Consider the following 21188-nt stretch of genomic DNA (forward strand, 5'->3'; position numbering starts at 1 on the left):
GCTCCCAAATCCCTTAGCTACTTTTGAAAATCACATTGCATGTATGAACCTAACTGTAAGGATAGATACTTGCTTGGACCACCGTTTGGATTAAATGGACTCTTTAGTGCAGAAGATGACAAAAAATACAGAAGGTTTCTGGAATTAAATTAAAAAACAGATCTGCAAATGTATGTGGGTATCTCCACAGGAAAATCTTTGTGGATCTGGGTGAAGATTGCATGTCGCAATTACTAAAAATAGTTACTAAACAATGAATTTTCTAGAAGAGAATAATTTAGTTTTCAGGTTCTGATCTGAAGCCTGTTGAAATAAAAGGAACTTTGACTCTGCAGAGTATAATGCCTGGGGTAGTTTTTGAGAGCCTTCCTTTCATTGAATAGTAGTACAATGAGTCTCAATGAAGTCTGTGAGATTAGTCATTTAGTGCCTTTAGGGATAGAGTAGTGATTAACAGTGAAAAACATCCTGATAAAGTAAACTAAAAATAATAATTGTATCTTGAGTGATTAACAGAGTGTAAGGTTGGATATAGTCTTCTGGAGGGAATGTTCTAAAACATTGAGTGGCTGTTACTGCAAAATTAGTCATAGCCAGTCAAAACATTTCAGTACCAAGTACCGGAAAATATATTTTATTTTGCATTCATCCACACAAAGCTAGCTTTTCTCATGTCCTCTGCTTGTTAGTGATTCTCAGCAGACTAATTTGAAATCAGATCGTAAGTATGGAAAAGCAAGACCTTGCATTTTACATATTCTACAACTTTGGGCATTGGAAAAATAACAAAACACTTTTCAACAGACTTGTTATATTATTATATAAATTGGTACTTTTTCATCATTACACTGTATTACATCTAATCTTCTGTAAGTGTTCTTGCTTATTGCTTTTTTTAATGAATGCATTTCTCAATTCTGAGTTGTGGCTAGTCTTATGGTTTTAGGAGGGGCAGGTATTGTTACAAACAGAGATGGTTTGCGTTCATTTCCAAAGTAAAAATGATTAAATGTTGGCAGCTGCATCTACCATTTTATATATATTTAAATATATTTTATGGTAAGGGTTGTTTTTTCTAGATAATAAGGGTGGGAAGTGCATCTATATCCTGTAACCTAATCAAACTTTCAGAGTTCACAGTGGGAATCAAGTCCTGGAAAGAACATTTTGATGAGAACAAAGCCATTGAGGAATTATCCTGAGTCTTGTTAGAATGATGGCTTGGAATTGACATAATGCCAATACCTGTGACAAGCCTGTAAAACTCAAAATGAGTCTTATTGATTTGATTATAGTGCTTCATAGATTTTTTCCATAAAACTGCTTTTTGTGGACCCTATAGGCAGATCATGCAGGGCAGTCTCCTGTCATGCTTTTGCACTGACAGCATGCTGATCACAAGGCAGAAGAGTGTTTAGAAGTGTTGTTATACTTTAGAGACTTTGAATTGCCAAACTAGTGATGAGCCTAGTCTACCCCCTGATGAACGTTGGTCAATAGTGTGACAATTCCCAGATAAATTGCCTCACTGACCCTGCTCATGATCGTCTTCAGGGCATCCCATTTAAGCCTCCAGCCATCATCTTTTCTTGGTATAGAGTTCCATAGCACACTTATTCCAATCTGAGGCCTTAGGCATTAAACCTCTGTTGTTCATTGCAATCTCCTTCAGCAGGTCAGGTCAACACCTGCAGTTCCATTCTCTACAGCATTGTAGTACACATCTTGTTTCAAAAAGCAATATGTTATTTAAAACGAAACACTTCAGAGAAAGCAATTTTTAAAAGAGCAGTCAGTCTGACATGTCTCCACATCCACCTTTCTCAAGTCAGTGCTCTCCCTCTAAATTTAAAGTCCTGTGCTATGTCAGGTGTTTTGAACAAAGTGAAATTACTCCTTCAGCTCTCCTGATTGGGGGTGAAATACTCAAAGACTTACTTATCTCCTCTTTTATTGCTATCACCATGCTTTAAATATCTCAAATGTCTTCATTTCCTGAAGGATTCATTCTTTAACTATTTTGAAAACAAATACAAATACAATACATGTTCTGTAATGTTCTCAGAAACTTCTTGTCCCTGAGGGGAGAGATGTGGCTTTAAGGTCTTCCTATGCCCTCAAATTTCATTTAATTTTATGCAGATATTGGGAAGATACTTCTTCTTTATTTAAGATGCTAATACACTTGTATGTTTAAAAAGAATTTTACAATGAGGGAGAATTTAATAGCAAAAAATTAGTAGACTGCGTCACTAATTTCTTTGAAGTTGCATGGTTTTATCACTCTTTATCACAAATTTTGAATGAATGTCTTCCAATATGTAGAAATCAGCAGACAATATGACCTGTTGATTGGTTCTAAAATTGTCTTGACAAATTGCCATCTCATAAATATTTTCTGTTTACCTTGAAGGTTGTTCTGAATGCTATTACTTCTGCTATCCATTTTTAAAAGCTTGCATTTATTTTTTTTAAGTGACTCTTTGCTTGGTAATAATGTTACAGAGCTGTTCTTAACTGTCCTTTGTTATGCCTTTAAAAATGGACAAGAATGCTGTTTTGAGTTAATATATTTTACAATTCCTCCTAATTAAAAAAGGAAAAAAGTCCCTATCTGACATGAAAGTCTAATGTTTACAAGGTTCTGTGTTGTTGTGGTGGATTAACCCTGGCTGGACACCAGGTGCCCATCAAAGCAGCTCTATCACTCCCCTCCTCAGCTGGACAGGGGAGAGAAAATACAGCAAAAGGCTCATGGTTGAGATAAGGACAGGGAGAAATCACTCACCAATTACTGTCATGGGCAAAACAGACTCGACTTGAGGAAATTACTTTCATTTATTAGCAATCAAATCAGAGTAGCTCCAGTGTGGGTCCCCTGTGGGGTCACAAGTCCTGCCAGCAAACCTAGTCCAATGTGGGCTCCTCTCTCCACGGATCCACAGGTCCTGCCAGGAGCCTGCTCCAGCATGGGCTTCCCACGGGGTCACAGCCTCCTTCGGGCATCCCCCTGCTCCGGCATGGGGTCCTTCCCGGGCTGCAGGTGGATATCTGCTCCACTGTGGACCTCTGTGGGCTGCAGGGGGATAGCCTGCCTCACCATGGTCTTCCCCACAGGCTGCAGGGGAATCTGTTCTGGTGCCTGGAGCACCTCCTCTGCCTCCTTCACCTTGGTGTCTGCAGTTGTTTCTCTCAAATATTCTCACTCCTCTCTCTATCTGCAATTGCTCAGTTTTGTTTTGTTTATTTTTTTCCCCCCCTTCTTAAATATTTTATCCCAGAGGTGCTACCACTGTCACCAATTGGCTTGGCCTTGGCCAGCGGCAGGTCCATCTTGGAGCCAGCTGGCATTGGCTTTATTGGACATAGGGGAAGCTTCTAGCAGCTTCTCACAGGAGACACCCCTATAGCTCTCCCGCTACCAAAACCTTGCCATGCAAACCCAATACAGTTGTTATGATGTAGAAACCCATAAAGAAAGTGCAACTGCATGGCAAAATTGGAAATGGTTTCTTTGGGGAGTAGGGGGAGTTCCCCACATGTGAAGAGATTCAGCTTTTGAACAGCTTAGCTCCACACTTCTATTTTCGTTGATATAAAATTAATCTCAAGCTTTCATCAGTTGGTTTTGCAGATGTAGTCTTAGATGAATGACCATGTGACTATGAAATATAGTGTAGAGATGACCAAATTAGTTTTAAATCCATCAGCCTGGTAACAGCAGTTTTAGACACAATAGTGTATAACACCATGGAAGGTAACTCACTCTTCAAAAAAGTAGTTTTATCTGTCTGTGTGTGTATACAAGGTAGATTCACTGACATGGAGTTGCTGTGGCTAAACCACTTTAAGTACCTGAGCTAGTTAACTTTTAATTTTAAGGTTAATTCATCCATCCCTAGGCTGAAGAGCAGACAGCATTGTAAGAAAACTGTAAGTACAGAAGTTAACTCAAAGAAAACCAGAGATAAAATACTGAATAATTAAATGTCTACTTGCCAAGTAAAGACAGTCTGCCCCACTACCGGGTATTGAAAGTGATCATTGCGACACATCAGCCATCTGGGGCTGGGGTCATCTCTGGGTGTTCTTTGTGTGTTTGCATATCTTGTTTTAGTTTCTAAACTATTTAATTTATTTTATTTCTATAAAATTACTTGTGGTGATCCTTGGCCTTGCTCATAAATATGCTGTGGTAACTCCTTGCTTCACTTGAGCCCTCCATGGGTGCTTAGTAGCTGTTGTGATGCCCTCCTGGGAAATTTCTGTGGGCAGAACAAAGAGATGGCATGAGGCTTTCTCAAGTCCTTCAGTCAGTTCCAGCTGTCTGTACTGTGGAATATTCTGTAGAGCCAGAGGTGATGAGAGTCCTTCAAGATGGATGACTGACTCTGGTTCTAGTGCCAGTAATATCTGTTTAATTTTCAATAAAACTTAGCAACAGAGAAAGAAGACTGGATGGTATGAGAACAAACTGCCATCACTCTAACTGGAGTTTTTTCTTTAAACAGCTTTTGAAGTGTCTGTCACTTTAAGATCTTCATGTACAGTTTCTTTTTTTCCTCAAAACGTACATGATGATGCTTCTGAAAATAAGCAACCTTCCAGCGGCTTTAGAGCAAAAAAAAGATTTACAAATATCTCCTTCAGCAGATTACATTTATCAGCTTTCCAATCTCTTTTCAAGATGAAAGGTGAAACATTCTGACTCAAAACAAAGAAATAAACCCTATCTTGTCTTTGAACTGTTTGCCAAGGAAGTAATGGGCTTATGGGGTTTACCTGTGCAATGCTGAATTTTGCTGGGAACAGCAGCTTTTAATGAAGCTTACAAAATATTTGAAATTTAGATACATTTTGGCATGGGAGGAGGGAAAGGACTTTTGTTTGAACAAACTGTAATTCTGAAATGCTTCTAAGTATTCACCTAATAATTCTATTAATATCCCAGAGCTGGTTTCTACATATGTGTGCCTTTATGTACTTCAATTTCAACTCAGCCTTGTATTCTACAAGTCATTGCTTATATTCTGAAAATGAAAATAATTGTAATAGCCCTAAAATATGGCTTTAATTTCTTCAAAGAGGCCATACATGGATTTTAACTTCCTGCTTCTGCGCAACTTCAATCTTTCAGCATTCATTTTCCAAATACACCAGCTGGTGCATAACTTCATATGTGAGGCTATTCCTATTGATTTCAACAGGACTATTAATATGGAGAAAGTATGTACATGGGTGTTTGTAGGATCAAAGCACTATGAAAAACAAAACAGGAGGATAAATGTCATTACAACCAGGATCATCCAGCAGTTCTGTGCTGATGTATTACTATGAATTAATAAGATTAATGCATAGAAAGAAGGTTTACCCAAAATATATATTTGAAAAAGATAAGAGCTGTCCCAGAAAATTTGAAAGCATCATATAATAGGGACTCATAAGAAGAAAGACAGATTATTTTGCTGTAGAGCCTTCAGCTGTACAGTAGACCAATACCTTCCTGTACTGAAGACACATAATAAACAGATGGTCATGGAAAGACAAAATGTCAGATTAAACAGGCAAATTGGGAGCACAAGTAGATCACAAAGACTATGAGAAGCACAAAAGTTAAAGTTCTTACCACGGAAGCTTTATAAGCAGTGGAAAATTCTGCTAGGTCTCATGCTGAAGGAGAAACGTAGGGAAGTGTTTGAAGTAGATTATTAATATCGGTACAGGCATTCGTATAGCCAGGATCCCTAAGGTGAAATTACTTAGCTAAGATTATGAAAAAGGAGCTTCCTTTACCCCCCTCCCTTTTTCCTTCTCTTTTCTTATCTCTATTCCAAAAGTAGTATTTGAAAACACACAGTACTTAACTTTTAAGAAAACATCTATACATAGTATAGTAAACTGCACATGTCCATCATACAGAAAGCCCTGAATAGTTACTTTTTGGGTTCTGCTGTGCTTAAACAATCAGATGACCAAAGAGCATGCAGAATTAACATGACACAGCCAGAAACCTATGTGTGCTGTACCGAACACGGCTCTTTTAAGGGGAAAAATGAGCCTCCACGCATGGCATTTAGGATACTTAAACCATACTGAAAGCTGCTCTCTCCTGCTATTCAGTGAGGTGCTGGTCTTTATTCTTGCAAATGTTCTGCAAACACATCATTATAATACATAGCAGATACCGACCCGTTATTTCAGGTGTTCCATTAGGCACCCTGTTTCTCCATTTCAGTCCCCTACAGTCACACTTGAGTCACCCTGCAGCTGATGTGAACCAGAAGTCTAGACAAAGGCTTTTTTAGTCATGGCAGTTCTAATTAGTTCTTCAGTTTTCAATCAAATCTGCTTACAACAGGTAATTTTAGTACTGTATGGCTCATTGCTAAGCCATCTTTCTTTTTATGGAAGACTACTGAGATTTCTCAAGAATTCTAGTATTGTAAATGTTCTTAGACTAAGCTGCTTTGTGATTAACAAACCTACTATGATTAGCTGAAGTCTGAAATCTTTGCTCCCTTTCCATTTATGAACTCCCAGGCTTCATGCAAGAGGAAAGCACAACAATATGGATTTCTTCAGTTTCCCTAATACAGTTCAGAAATTTTGTGAATGAAAAACTGCTTGTAATCTCATGGGGTGTGACAAGCATTACAACATACCATGGCCACATTAGTTCTTCAGACCCAGAAGCAGCACAGTGCAGAGTGAAGCTGTACCAAAAAGAGTATTTCTTAAAGCATCATCATGACTTTGTCTTCATCCTAAGACTCGTCTTTCTTGCTCACTTGCTTATTGGCATCCAGGTTCATGAAACAAGAGAAGCCTTGAAATAATATTCAACAGGAATAACATTTGTTCTAATTTAAGAAAGTTCTAGTAGCCAAGATGGAAAACAATTACTGCCTTTCTTTTTGCAGTAGCTTAAATATAGCTGAAGGCTGTTTCCATGTGTGCCCTCCCCCGATTGTCTATTCTTTACACTAAACCAGCTTTTTTCTGCCTGCAGACGGTTTGTGAAATAATTGTGTAGACAATATTTTTTTAAACCAGGTATGCACATATTCATATGCATGCAAGCAAAGCAGAGAGGAACAAACAGTATTAATTAAACTTAAATTAATTAAAGGTTAGCGTAACTTTGATTGAAAGTGGAGACTAGTATGGGAACATTGCACAATAAATCTAAAATTCTGCATAAGGATTAGCTGATTCTTGGACTGGAAAATGCAGAAAAGCATAGGCAGAACACCTCCAAATTTTCACTTTGCTCTCACAAGCATGTTTGCAAAGATGTTTGACTATCTTCATTGTTCTTCTGGGCTCCTTCTTTACTTGCTGAGCATTCTTTTTAGACACAGTACTGCAGAAGAGGAAGGATTACTTCATGCATCTTTCAAGCAATACTATTATCCAAAACTATCAATGCTATTGTTATTGTTTTGTTGCAAGCGTGACGATGTCTATCCCAGGTTCAGTCTGTGACCAGGTACAGTCCCAGGCTCTCCATTGTAGTATGCCAACATGCCCAATTATTTCGCACCTTATGAGGTGGTAGCAACACAAAGAACTGTAGAAATCCATTCTATCCCTTCCACAGTGCTTTCATGTCTCTAGGGAAAAATCCACCCCCTTTGGGGGAAGTAGGATTTGTGGTAAAGTGGAGACCAATGGTTCATTCTGACACGTTTTGATCAAAGCAGTTATAAAGTACTTTTTTGCTTTGATGCATCTTGTTCTGAGTTAAACGCATTCATGCAGATAAGCCCTAGGGCATGCAGGATTTGGCCCTAGTGAGGGTTTGAATGAACGCTGGGTAAAGTCAGGAAAAATTCTGTTATTTTTCAATAAGTTTTGAATTAAGTCTCAGTGGAAACTTATATTCTAGGCATCCCCACGCATCTGAATTTTACTGCTCCTTCGTTTCTGTCAATGCAGCTGAAGGCTATCTGCAGGCAGAAAACTGCCAGAGGGCCAAGGAAGTGGTTATTCCCCTGTATTCACCACTTCTGAGATCATGGTTGAGGGGCTTGAGTGGGATCCCAAGCTCAGGAAAGATACTGATGAACTACTGCAGAGGGCCAGCTACTGCTTGGGGACCTGAAGTACTTAACATACAAGCAGAGCCCGAGAGTGCTGGGTTTGTTCAGCCTGGAGCTGAGGCTGCAGGGGCTGTCTTTGTGATCTCATGGGTGGTTATGCAGAAAAGAGACTATGGCTCTTGTTGGAGGCACACAAATGACCAGGAACAGACACAGGTTACGACAGGGAAAATTCTGACTAGGTAGAAGGAGAAAATTCCTCCAAGTGAGGGTGTTTGGTCACTGGAGTAGGGCCTGAGAAAATTTGTGGAAGATTGGAGATTTTTAAAATTCAATTGGTCCCGAACAACCGGATCTAAACTTGAAATTTTCTCTAACTTTGAAGTTAACCATGAAATTGGACCAGATGATCTTCAGAGGTTTCCTCTAAAATATATATTATTTTATAATTCTAAAGTGAGCAATACATAATAAAGCATCTTTAGAAAGATTTTTCTTTCTACTGATCTGGTTCACCATGTGGTCCCACAAATGGCTGCATAAGCACAGCTGTAGGGGCAGTAAACTGTGACATGAAAAAAAAGGTCAGGGTGGAAAGGGAGAAAAGTAGTAGTCAAAGGAAGCCTCCTAGATAGGCTCCGATGCTAGACACGTTGAAAGTGCGAGTGTGTCACCAGGCACTCCTGGCATTTGTCCTTGACTTTTGCTTTATGCCAAGAGCACCACCACACCACTAAGGGTTTGTGGGTCACCTTCTTAATGGACGCCATATGGGAACAAGAGATCAGACAAAGATCATCCTGTGCAGCACTAATTGTTTAAATCTGGATAGCATCTAGGGACTGAGAGCTCTACATGGAGAGTCAAGAATGGTATGATAGATCAGTGCCATGTACAGAGGCCAGGTTGATCAGCATCAAAAGTCTATGTCCCAGCTTTGGTACAAAAAAAAAAAAAATCAAAATCTTAATCTTGGCTTCTCATAAATGTTTCCTTGTCATGATTCTATCAATCACATCAGTACCTACATCTTAATTAAAAGTGCAGCAATGTGTAATCCTATAGCTTTGTATTTGAAAGACAGAAAGAGAAAAAATACTGCAGTAATCACATTTGAGAAGGGAAGAAAGCACATGTGGAATGCACATGTAGGTTAGTATGTGGGGAGGCTTATTGAGATTCTTGCAGAAATAAGGAAACTGAAAAAACTGTTGTAACTACTAGAAGCTAGCAATTCCCAATATAAATCTTTTTTTGTTTTTTTTTTGTTTTTTTGTTTTTTGTTTTTTTTAAAGCTAATAAATCAAAGAGTGTCTGTTCAGCCTCTAGGTCATTCTTGGTCTTTAATAAGCTAGCGTTCAATGCAGGACACGTGGAGTCTTCTTGTAAGTCATAATAGGACTCACTAAAAAGCCTACACTGTGACTCAAAATCATAATTTCTAAACTATTATATTCCAGATGTCTTTACTGGTATGCCCATGAACATAGTCTACAATAAACTGATGCTGGGATGTTGTCTGCCTGCACTTTTGTCTGTTATGGTAACAAATGGTTACATCTGGAGAAAAGTCTGCTCTATTGCTGTACCTTATGGAGGAAAGCAGGATTTCTCATAGTTTGTGTCCTTACTTGGTAGAACTTACTTGAGATGAATAAAAAAAGTAGTCACATTGATGTCAGATCCTCATGGAGATGAAATGCTAGAAGTGTTGAAAGTTGTTGCAACTAAATGTGGTGAGGTGAAAGCCATCTTCAGGAGTCTATTTCATGGCTATCTTTTTTCAGTATAGAAGTGCGTTCATTTTAGCAGTTTGCACAGATGCAAGCTCAGTTTTGATCATGTTTGTTTTTAAATAAAATCATAGAAAAGAGAGATTCTTAGTGGTTTTTGAATGCAGTCCTATTAAAATCTGTGGATTTATACTAACTTTACAGTAAAATAAATTAAAAGCTGAATACAATCGCCAGCATTGTGCCATGACTTTCTATTTTAGATGAGATTCAGTAGTAGACTGAATTGCTGTGATAAGTAAAAGCTCTGTTGCAAAGTTCCTATGATTGATCAGAAAAGAAAAAAAAGGTTGTGAAAAATTGTCAGCTTTATTGTAAAAACTATTTTTTCCTTAATTGAAACAGTTTAAAGTCATTCTTAAGGGTATGATTAACTTTTTTTCATCCTTTTTCCCATTTTTTTCATCCCTCTCATCTTCAAAGTTAAAGAAAGGCCAAAAAGAGAGAGTGGCTCAGAAGAGCAGATGAAGTAGCCATCTCTTGGGTGTTGGTGTTTTGGTTTTTTTTTTTTTTCCTCCAAAAAACCCCCACAGATTACTGGCAGCGGGAGGCCTGGGAGCATTACACTTTGGAGTGGAAGAGCTACTTTATTGGGCTAGAACACAGATAAAATGGCTGTGGACTTGGTAGCTCTTTGTATCATCTGTGATTTTGGGGTTTGATGCTGTCCCTAAAATTAGCACTACAAGAGTGATGCTTCCAGTAACTAAGCCTTAGCAGAAGTACAGCTAAAAAATGCAACTAAATGGTTATTTATCCTGTGAGCTAGCAAAGGTAGATACTTTCTTATTCTTTCCCCAAACCAGAATGGAAGAGAATGATAGGTAGAAACAAGAATGACAGAAAGTCAGAGTATGATAAGTATGTATTCTCCTCTGTTACCACATCTGCTTGTAGTCTTTCATACATGCACAGTGCAGTCATGGGGCTAATATAGTAACTGTCCGCTGGCAGTGAGCCTAAAGCAAGTTCTACTTTTAAGAGAGGTTTTCAAAGGTACAAATGAAGGTTGGTTGGCTGAAAGAGAAGGTAATGTCACTAGGAAGTTACAGTATCCAAATACAATTTTGCTTTTGGCTTTAGTAGTTTTGTTTCCAGTAGTCCATGCTGTGGACTATTTGGTTAGGCTGTCACTCCAATGTGCATCTCGCATATCTTTCCTCCTTGTCTGTCTTGTTTATTAGATAGTAAACACTAAAGATTTTCTTGGAATGTGTGTGTGTGTGTTGGGAACAGTCTGAATGCTCTTGTAAGCATACTTACATATGGAATGATGTGTCCTTTTCCCCTTTCATATTTCCATGTTATTAAATTAGCCATCACTTTTTTTTTTTATTTTTTTACATAAAACTGGAATAGAAATGCTGGCTTCCTTTCATCTTCCTAAAAAAACTTGTGAAACAATACTATATAAAAGCAAATTTTGTATTCTCCTAGCTTCCTAAATAGAGGAAGAGGAGAAAACTAAAGAATTTGGGCTTTGGTAATCTATTTTTGGGGAAATGCATAATTTCCAGATCTTGCCAGGTTATGCATTTGATTTTTTTTTTTCCCCCTAATTTTATTTGGATTCCTATTTTAGCTAGTAATTCCCAAGTCTGGACCAAACCTGAACATAAATTTTGGTACTGAATGTGCAAGGGGTGTAAGCAATTTCAATACTTCAGTTCAGAAGAATTCTTCCAGAAGGGTTATTTCACTCCTACTGAATGAGAGATTAGAATTTGTTTTATCAAGAGTGCTTATAAACACAGGTTCCCCCTTCCAGTCAAGGTTTCTCAGGAAATTAGTTTATTAGTGATGCCTAAATCTTACTATGTTCAATGAAAACACTAGAAGGTTCTGTGTCTGGCCTTAGAAATTATGTCATCGTTATTGAAGTTTTAGAGAACTACTTACGGTAGATATAAGTTGATGCTTCCTGTATTTGGAAAGATTAGTCCGTGGAAATCGCCAATGAGGAAAAATTGCCTAAATAACATGAATACAAGGTATTGATGACACTGACAGTACTGACGGCTATTCTCTTTGTCCCTCATGCCATCGCAGCACCTTCTTTTCTTCTGTAGTCTCTAAACTCTTATTTCTTGAATGTATTTGCCCTCAGAATTTCTTAGGATGTACAAAGTTGACATCACCAGGCTTAGACTGAAGGTTTTCATAAGCAAAGTGTATGTGTATGTTTTTCCAGTTAATACTACAGAGTTGTTTTTACATATAAACATATTTTTAATCAGTTTTCTACTGTTTATGCCAAGGTACCATGATTAACTATGTTAGTAGCATTTATAATTGTTAATCATTTAAATCAATAACCACTTCTATCCCATTAGTGCATTGCTTTGATCACTGTGGATGAACAAATACCTATTTTATTCCTGTTTAGGACAACATAATCAAGTGCTGTATTTCAATTCAAAATCTGGACAATGGTTATATGAAAATTGTTAAGGAGAACTTTTAACTTCCTTACGTAAGCAAAAGTTTGAATTTAACTCACTCTTGTTATTCAAGTATCACTCCATATATGGACATCATTGGTTTTTTTTAATAAGAAACGCTCTTTCTGATTTATTTTTTGTTGCTTGGGAATTGGTTTATGATTTGGAAATTGGTTTAAACAAGCCATCAAGAATCAACCAAAATTGCTAAAAACAATGTCTGAACAAGGATATACACCAGTACAACTTCAGTAGGTAACACTAGCTCAAAAACTATCAATGTACATACTCTTGAATTGCATAAGCAACTTGGAATCACCTGCAGAGTCTGTAGCTGAGGAGGAAAATGAATTCTAGTCTCATGAAGCATAGGTCCAGCCATTTGACCACTTCTCTCAAGTTTCTTAACGTAGAAGTGTACCTCTTGCAGTTCATACTTACCTTTTTGTGACAGCAGCACAATGTAAGAATTACAGATAATCTGTTCAAGTTTAGTGCAATTTTGGAATTTCAGAGCCAAGCTCCAGTGACTAACATTTATTCAGAATAAATGAAAAATATTTAGGAAATTAGAAAAGGACTTAAAACACTGACCCTAAATCTGTATTCCAAAATCCTTAATTATTGAGTCAGGGATTTCATTGTAGCTGTGAAACTATATTCTACTTCACACCCCTCCAAACTATACAACAGCAGTCTGTGCTACTGCAAGCATTAAGTGGGATAGAAGAATTAAGTTTTGGCTATCCTTCTCAACATCTTTTGCAATATTAATGTGAAATAGAGTTCCCTCTCTGCTTACTATTAAGTTTTCTTTCTAAAGCTTCTGTCCAAGACTGATTACTGTTTTGCTAATGTTCACTCTTTCTTCTGAGTTCCTCTGTAATCCCAGTTCATGTGGAAGTGCTGTAGGTACAGTGCCACACTAGTTGCATGTCTGAGAAACATTTGCAGGCATAATGTTCTGCTCTGGAAGCTAACAAAACTGTTCAGGACAGCTACTTCCCTTTGTCCACTGCTTTTGCAGATGAGTAATTACATGCTATTGTTTATTCTTCTAAAAATGCACTTCTTGAGAACAGCATTTTTCTCATGCTTTGGTAGTATTTGTGGAGTATGCCCTCTTCTAACTGCATTCAAGAGATGCTACATAAATACAGAAGCATTTGCAAAGTGAACTTGAATTCTGCAAGATATTACGTACTCAAAAAATAGAAAGATCGATCCGATCCCTGGAATGCTGAGATAACCTCACAGATTGAGAGGTGAACAAAGTTTTATGGGGGAAGAGTTTTATTTCCAGTTGGTGAATTTGGGAAAGGCATTGCCTATTTTACAGCCTCAGTTTGTTGTTGTTGAAACAGAAATGATGATACTGACTTCTGTGAATTGCTTTGAGAGCTGTGGGTAAATTATGGCATATAAGAATGAGAGAGTACTCTTCTCCTAGCCTGTGTGGTAGAATCTCTGCAGTCCTCAAGGAAGCTGAATAGGTTCACTTCTGGCAACGTTTCAAAAGTAAACAGCCATTTCTACTTTATTCTGTGTATCTTTGTCTGCTAGAAAAGATATTTCACATTAAGTACTGGAGTAGTGCCATTGTTTCTAATGGATGTTATGATCAGCACCGAGTATTTTGAGGGTAAGGTGTGCTACAAAAACTAATGAGCGAAGCCTTAAGGCTTGGATAGACTATACAACTGTAATTGAAGATAATTGCCCTTAATAGAAAAATGGAATATAGTCATCATCTTTGTCCTGTTCCAGAGACTAATCTCAAATAGACCAAAAACTGTATGTTGACAAAAAAATTTTAATTAAATACTGATCGTAAAGGTAATTTTAGTATTTAACATCCCCTTCCCGCTCTTCAAATCTGCATTTAAAACTTCAAGCATTACTGCAAAAGTTGGATTTAAAAAAAAAAAGTCACAAATTTTACATTAATTTCCTTAGATAAAAAAAATACAGGTGTGGAAGGCAATGCAACTAGTAACTTTGGTGTACCAAAACTTTGCTATATAAAATCAAGGCTTAAAAGTACTGAGAAGCTATCATTACCAGACAGCTACAGACCATGACCTGCCTATCTCTGGTATTATAGTCTTAAATCTAACTGAATTTTTATTGTCATCAATGCTTTTCCTTTTTTTTTTTTTTTTTGCATGCAAAAAATGTAACAGAAGGTATGAAGTGGTATGTAACAATGTGTGAAAGTAACTCATACAGGCATTTGGTAGTTGTACAGATACTTTTGGACTAACCTCTAAATCAATTAAGTCCAGATCAGATCATTCATGACCACAGATTATTGCCATATGAGGGCTTCTCCATGAGTATGATAAATAAATCTCCATAAGCAAAACCAGGACTGCCACTAGCCTGCAGTGGTGGTGTCAGAGGAAAGGGACAATGGAGTACCGAAATTAAACTACATTCACATGAATTATTCTTTCAAATGAAATACTTCAGAACAGCAAAGACGCCCTGCAACATTTCTGCTTTTGCTGCCACATAGACGAATTTTTGTTGTCAGTGAGGCATCTCTCACAGGAACTTCATTTAACCATGGTGGGGTACTTTGCCTGTCTTGCAATAAGGAAAATGCCACAGTGTAGATGCTTTACGTGTAGGAAGGTGTAGAGTGAGAATGCCAAGACAGATAGTCAAACAGTGAAAGTGGCATGTCATATTTATGGGCAATTACAAGAGTGAAGTCTCTGGGTAACTGCCACTTCAGTAGCGTTACAGAAAAAACCTCTATCTTGGATTTTTTTTGACAGTGTCTCTCAACCATAAACTTCTTCCTTTATGTTGATCGAGCTGCCATTTTCCATGAAATTGTAACTGAAATAAAAAATTATTTTATTATAGTTTTGAGATGTACTTACTATTTGTAGGATGGAAGGCCTGTGTAAAAAGCTATTTAGTTAGGTAATATGTTATACTTTTACTTTAATTTGGAACAATTCTGAAATTCCAAGCATTTTAGCTTACTTCCTATAGAAAGCAAACTTTTGCCTTTTGGGTAAATGCTGTGAGTGTTTGAACCTTTTAAACTTTCTGCTGCTTACAATGACTTTTGACAGATGGCTGGATGAGTTAATAATCTTAGGTATACTTAAATGCCTACATGTTCAGTATAAGTTGGTCATCAGGCAACTGAAAGTTCACTCACAAGTTTGTCCTTAATGACCCATCCACCAATGTTTGTAATCACTCAAGGCAGCCTGCCTGTTTCTACCAAAATCCTCTGAAGAACCAGGGGGTTTTAGGGGGTAAAAGGACAGAACTGTATAGATATGTGGGGAATTAACAGAAAAATTGTGTACAATTCAATTTAAAAGTTTATTTTAAAAAATGCAAATTCCTAAGATGTCAGACTTCTTTTGATCTGTTTTCATAGAATTAATGCTTTGCCTGTATAGAAGTGGGCACGATATAGCAGTGGACAGTTAGCAGAATTTTTTTGTCTGTATAGTTTAGAAAACAATGTTTTGTATTTGAGAAACTGGAACAATAACTGGTTTGCAGTACCATTCACATGATGCTGGTAACAGAAAACATGAATAAATAATATGAATCATGTCTTTCTAATGGGTCTATGTCTACAACAGCTGATTATTTAAAAGTACATTTCAAGTGCTAACAACATATCAAGTGAGGTTCCTCAGTAAGGTAATTGTTTAATCATGAGGGATTGAGCTAATATGCATGCTGTATAGAATATGAAGCAGTGTGAGGAGAATGGTAAGGATCTTTGAGGTAGAAACAAGATTTTAAGAAGAGCCTTTGGTGGATGCACGCAGATTAGTAAACATGCCTGGTTGACAGAGAAATGAAAAATATCCAGAGGAATTTTTCAAGACAGTGATGTTGTGATGTTTTGTACAACACACAATGTTCTTATGGCTTTTAAGTGAAAACCAAGCTTGGTAAACATCTTAAGGCTGTTTTCCATAAATAAAATCTGCAAACAGTGGAATCTGCAGTAGGAGAAACAGATGAAGCACAAAAAGTAGTGAGAGAACTATTTTGTGTACAAACAGGAGAACACTTGAAAAATAAAAGCTGACTAACTTAGGAACTTTCTGGATGGCTAATGTTCTGATTCATACTGTTAGAAAACCCCATTATAAAAGAGCTATTAAAGAGACTGTTTAAAATAATAATAAAAAAGTTATACCATATTCAGGCCAGATGAAAAAACCCACACTTATCAAAAATGTTGGCAGTTGTGCAAAAAAAAAAAAGTTGTTGAAAGATTGTACTGAACTTACTCTTGCTGCAGCAGAGGCAACAGATGCTGGAGGCCTCTCTGTTCCAGATAACTGTAGCTGTGCCATGTTCTTTCTTTAACAGCCCTTCTTGAAAATTAGGAAAGGGGAGTTTGAAACTTATGTTTCTTCCAATAAATAGTGTTTGTTTTGAAATTGCTATTTTTCACACAGTGAGGCAGGCACAGTAGAAGAAGTCTGGAAACAGGTACTAGCTTTTGAAAAAAATTACTGATAGTGCTGCATATGTGGAAATAAAGTCTTTGAGAACTATTTATGAAGACAATGCATGTGTCTGGCAAAACTTGTTTACTCAGTTTGCTCTGTAGTATTTGGGACAACACATTTGCAGCATCAATGAAATAAATAATTGTTGCAGTAAAATGCCCTCCTCTGGAATTCTTTGCTTGGGTGGCATAGTTCCATATCTCAAGACAGAGGGCTCAGTGCCCACATTGTCATCTTCTCAAGTAAACACATGGTGGAACAGCTTGCCTGATGGTACATTGCATGCTGCTTTTAAGAATACCTGCAAGATCATATACAAAGTTGCACCTCTGGTTGGATGGGGGTAACTAGGATGTGCATTTTAATATTACTGGTGCTACTAACAAATGTTGCAATATTGAGACATTTCTGAGCAGGTTGGCATAGTGAATGCTGTGTACATTAGTTTACTTTCTGGCACTGTTTTTCCCCAAGATTCTTGCAGGGAATGTACATTGCCAGTGAGTTGCTAATAAAATACCTCATGCCCTTTGCTTAATTTTCTTTAGGTTTCTACCTAATACTACAGTTCCTCAATTAAGATAGTGGTAATAACATGTCAGCTTTCCTTTAAAAATGTTTCTAACCCTTCTGGTTGACAGCATGCAGGAGGACTGGAACCAACCAGCCAAAGCAATACCAAAAATGTTTCAGGACAACCGATATATACCTGAATGTACAGGCAGCCATAACCAAAGGAAACAGCTATTCAAACCTTCTACATGCCTTAGTTCTGCTCTGAATCACCACCAGAACCAAACACTTGGTTTCATGTGTGCATGCTACTCTGCATACAGTATGGTAGTGTTTTGTAGACTCTTTTTTTTTTTTTTTTTTTTCTTTTCTTTTCTCTCCTTTCTGGTAGGCAACAGGCAACCAATTCCTTGAAAATGGTCAAAGAGGTACAGTGACAGTTCCACCAGAAGACACTGATCATCCACATGTTCTCCAAGATGACCAGAGCACTTAGAAGTAAAATTGTTATTTGGAGAGAAACACGGCTTAGGGCTGGGCCCGCAGGGATCTTAACATGGACCTTGTCTTTGGTCTTGCTCTTGTGTTAGTGTATGCAATAAGAGCCTAAGTAATTTGCCCAAGATCCCGTAAGGAGATATTAGCAGAATCAGAACTATGATTCAGGGGTTATTGAACTATAATTCAGGATTTCCTCTCCTTAAGCTTTCTTTTTTTTCCTGTGCTCCTCCAAATACAGAGTTAAATTATCCAATCTCTTTGGAACTCTGCTTAAAGAAAGAATGTTAATCAAAGACAAACCTCAGGTTCTGGCACAGGTGCTTTGAATGTTTTAATACATGATCAGATTTGTATAAATAAAGGTCTTACATTTAAGAATTCAAATGCTTAGGTTCAATCTGGTTCTTAATTGTAGTGTCTTAAAAACACTGAAAACATGACCCTTAGCTGACCCATGACTGTCCAAATTGACACCAGAAGGAGTTGTAAACTGGCTTCATTGTGAAATTAATGGAATTCTTTTCTGTGGTAGATACAGGGGAACAAAGTACAGGTTTAAAAAACATCTATTTGGGGAACTGCATCTTAATGGTATCAGAATTGCATAAATACATGCATAGTTCCAGGAATCTTCTAAAAGAGCCTCTGGGCTTTGATTTTTACACCTGCTTTACTCTGTTAATGTATCCTAATCCACTAGCCATTCAATATATATATTATATTGCTACAATATTTGCACATTTATTTTTTAATGACAAAAGGCTCCAACCCTCTTCACATCTGCAGTGGAAGTATTTGCATAGCTCAGGGCCCGCACTGGTAAGCGAAAGCAGCTGACCTCTTGAGCAATACAGATTGCCAGGCCTGGAACACCAAAGAGAAATATAGGGAGACACTGAAGCATTTCCGAATTGTTTAGTCAGTTCTTTGGGGGGGTGAGGGGAGTAATTATAAAAATAAGACAACTCAATCAAAATGAACTATGAAAATAAAAATGAAAATTCTTTAACTGATTGCAATAGAACAAATAATTCCTGGAAAAGTATGGCAAAATTACCATTCATGAAATGCATAAACACTCGCTAACTTAAGGGAGAGCTGGTTCACACTCTGAGAAACAGCTTTAACAGAAATGATTGGTTAACCAATGTGATTTGTTTTCTAATGGAATATCCATTATAACCAGTAAAAAGGGAACTCTCATCTTCTCTAAGATTATTTCATTGTTTAACATACTGGCCCTTTAGTGTCTAAATGATCTTGTCCATATAGGATTTTAAAATATTCATAGGAAAAATAGAGTTTGAATGTTAAAGACTTCTAATCAACTTATTGTTAAGGGGCTAGAACTTCAGTGCTTGCAAGTCATTACAATTCCATTTATGTTGATCGAGACATCTGCAGAAGTTTGAGTCAAGGTATCCATTTACTGATGACCAAATGATAGCACATGGTAAAGATGTTTAGATGCCTAAAGAAACACAGAGGTGCAGAACGAGTTTTTAGATGGGCTTACATATCTACCTCATTTCTAAAATCGGTGCATACAGGAAATGACTAGCAACCTGGTCTGTTATAAAATGGATAAGGATCGTATTGAAATACAATGAGAGAACTAAGCTAGAAGACCTGGATATGGGGAGGGGTGTTCAATGTGGATACTGGTGTGACTCTAGGCTAAAAGCCAGTAAAAGCCCAAGGATTCAGTGAGGTGTGTTCCACGGCAGAACAAGAGCTGAGACTTGAACCTCATCCCAAACTTCTGTTGAAGCTTAGCTGTGTTACTGTCAGCATGGGTCACTCAGCTACAGAGATACATTTGGAGTACAAATCAAGGCACGCCTGTCTTCTAAAGCACTTCTGAAAGTCTTGGAAGTCAAAATGCTTTTTAAAATACGCTTTTAAACAAAGTTTGGCAAGATAATACTGCAAGGTAAACAGACTTCAGTATGCTTTAACTTGCTGAATAGCAAAAAGCTCTCCAGATCAGGCTGTATGTATATCTTTTCCATTGTAAAACTCTAGTAGTGAAAACAGACGTTGTTTCCAATCTCATCTGTTTACAATTTTGCTTGATTACTATTCCAATAGATTTCAAGCTGTGGATTTAAAGATTTAATGTTCATATGGCTAGAATTTGTTCCTTTTCTAACAATAACTTCTGGCTACATTATTCATTCTTACTTATGGTAGCCTGCATTTTACTTTTATCAAGACACACAATTTTGTCGTCTTAAATCACCTTGAACCAAATTGCCATGATCGTCCTCAGCAATCTTTCACATCAGAGTTATTTTTGCCTAGCTGTTCTGAAAACCAACTCCTAAAAGCAACACCTTGAGTATGTGTGAAAGATGCTAGATGCTGCCAGTGGGAACATCTTTCAGGCTTGAGTGCTAGGTATCTAAAAGGGTGGATCTGGTAAGAACACATCCCAGAATTGTGGCCACCATTTCTTTTGGTCATTATAAAAAGAGTATTATAGTGCATGTAACACTTGCATTGTTTTCTTGTAGCAAGAGAAATTCTTAAAAGCTCTTTTTGCTCGGTTGTGTTTCGTGAGAGAGAAAGTCTTAGATGTCAAACCTGGGGATTTTAAAACCAACTGTCAAAACCATTTTCATTCAGTCTCTGCTGGCACATCATGCCAGCAGTTTCATGTTTTATTATGCAGAAAAAACAATTCAGTTCTGCTATATTTAATAAATAGTAAATCATATAGTAAATATGACTTACCACATTTTTAAAGCAGATGAGGAATGATTTAAGTCACAGTTTAGCCAAGAGAAAATTACTTCTGCCTATATGAGAAAATAACCTTAAAAATGTATCACCTTCTCCCACTCATGTATCTGGTAGACTTCAGTGTGTTACAAAGAACCCTTACTAAGGGTGAGGATAATTAAATGAATAAATCAGGGTTCTATTTTAATTTGTGTAGATTTCCTTATAAAAATGAAACATCTTGCCTGGTGAAGTCAACTAAAAATCTGCTTCTTTTCCTCCTAAATGCCTTATTTTGTCATCCTCCTAAATGCCTTATTTTGTCATCCCTATATTGACATAACAGGAGAAGGATCTACAGAACAACTTGACTCCCAGGTTTTACAAATATCTTATAGTATGTGGGAAGAACTAGAAGCAAAAGAATGGTATCCCCAAAAGCTGGCACAGCAAGCAAGGAGCCATTTACTCTTATGTACAGGAAATGAGACATGAGCTCTGCTCAGGGAATAGTCACCTAACTCTGTAGGAAGACATAACCCCTTTCACACGGCTTTGACGGCCCTCTTAGACTCTGGCATCAAAGCCTATGCCTTTCGTGAGGCATAGCCAAGGAGTAAGAGTTGGAGGTGGTGATGGAGACTGTTATCTTTATGGCACTTAACCATT

At 37.4% G+C, this 21188-nt stretch overlaps 1 protein-coding gene across 1 annotated transcript in view; it reads right to left on the reverse strand.

Annotated features, from left to right (window-relative positions):
• Window positions 1–2928: 2928 nt before the first annotated feature.
• Window positions 2929–21188, reverse strand: part of EDN3 (endothelin 3) — a 36348-nt gene continuing 18088 nt past the window's right edge. The window contains exon 5 of the mRNA XM_052786362.1: window positions 2929–4265. The gene's annotated coding sequence lies outside the window, so the exon portion shown is untranslated. The remainder of the gene's footprint in view (window positions 4266–21188) is intronic.

The sequence above is a fragment of the Harpia harpyja genome, chromosome 1, assembly GCF_026419915.1.
Source record: "Harpia harpyja isolate bHarHar1 chromosome 1, bHarHar1 primary haplotype, whole genome shotgun sequence".
In the NCBI taxonomy this organism is placed as follows: domain Eukaryota; kingdom Metazoa; phylum Chordata; class Aves; order Accipitriformes; family Accipitridae; genus Harpia; species Harpia harpyja.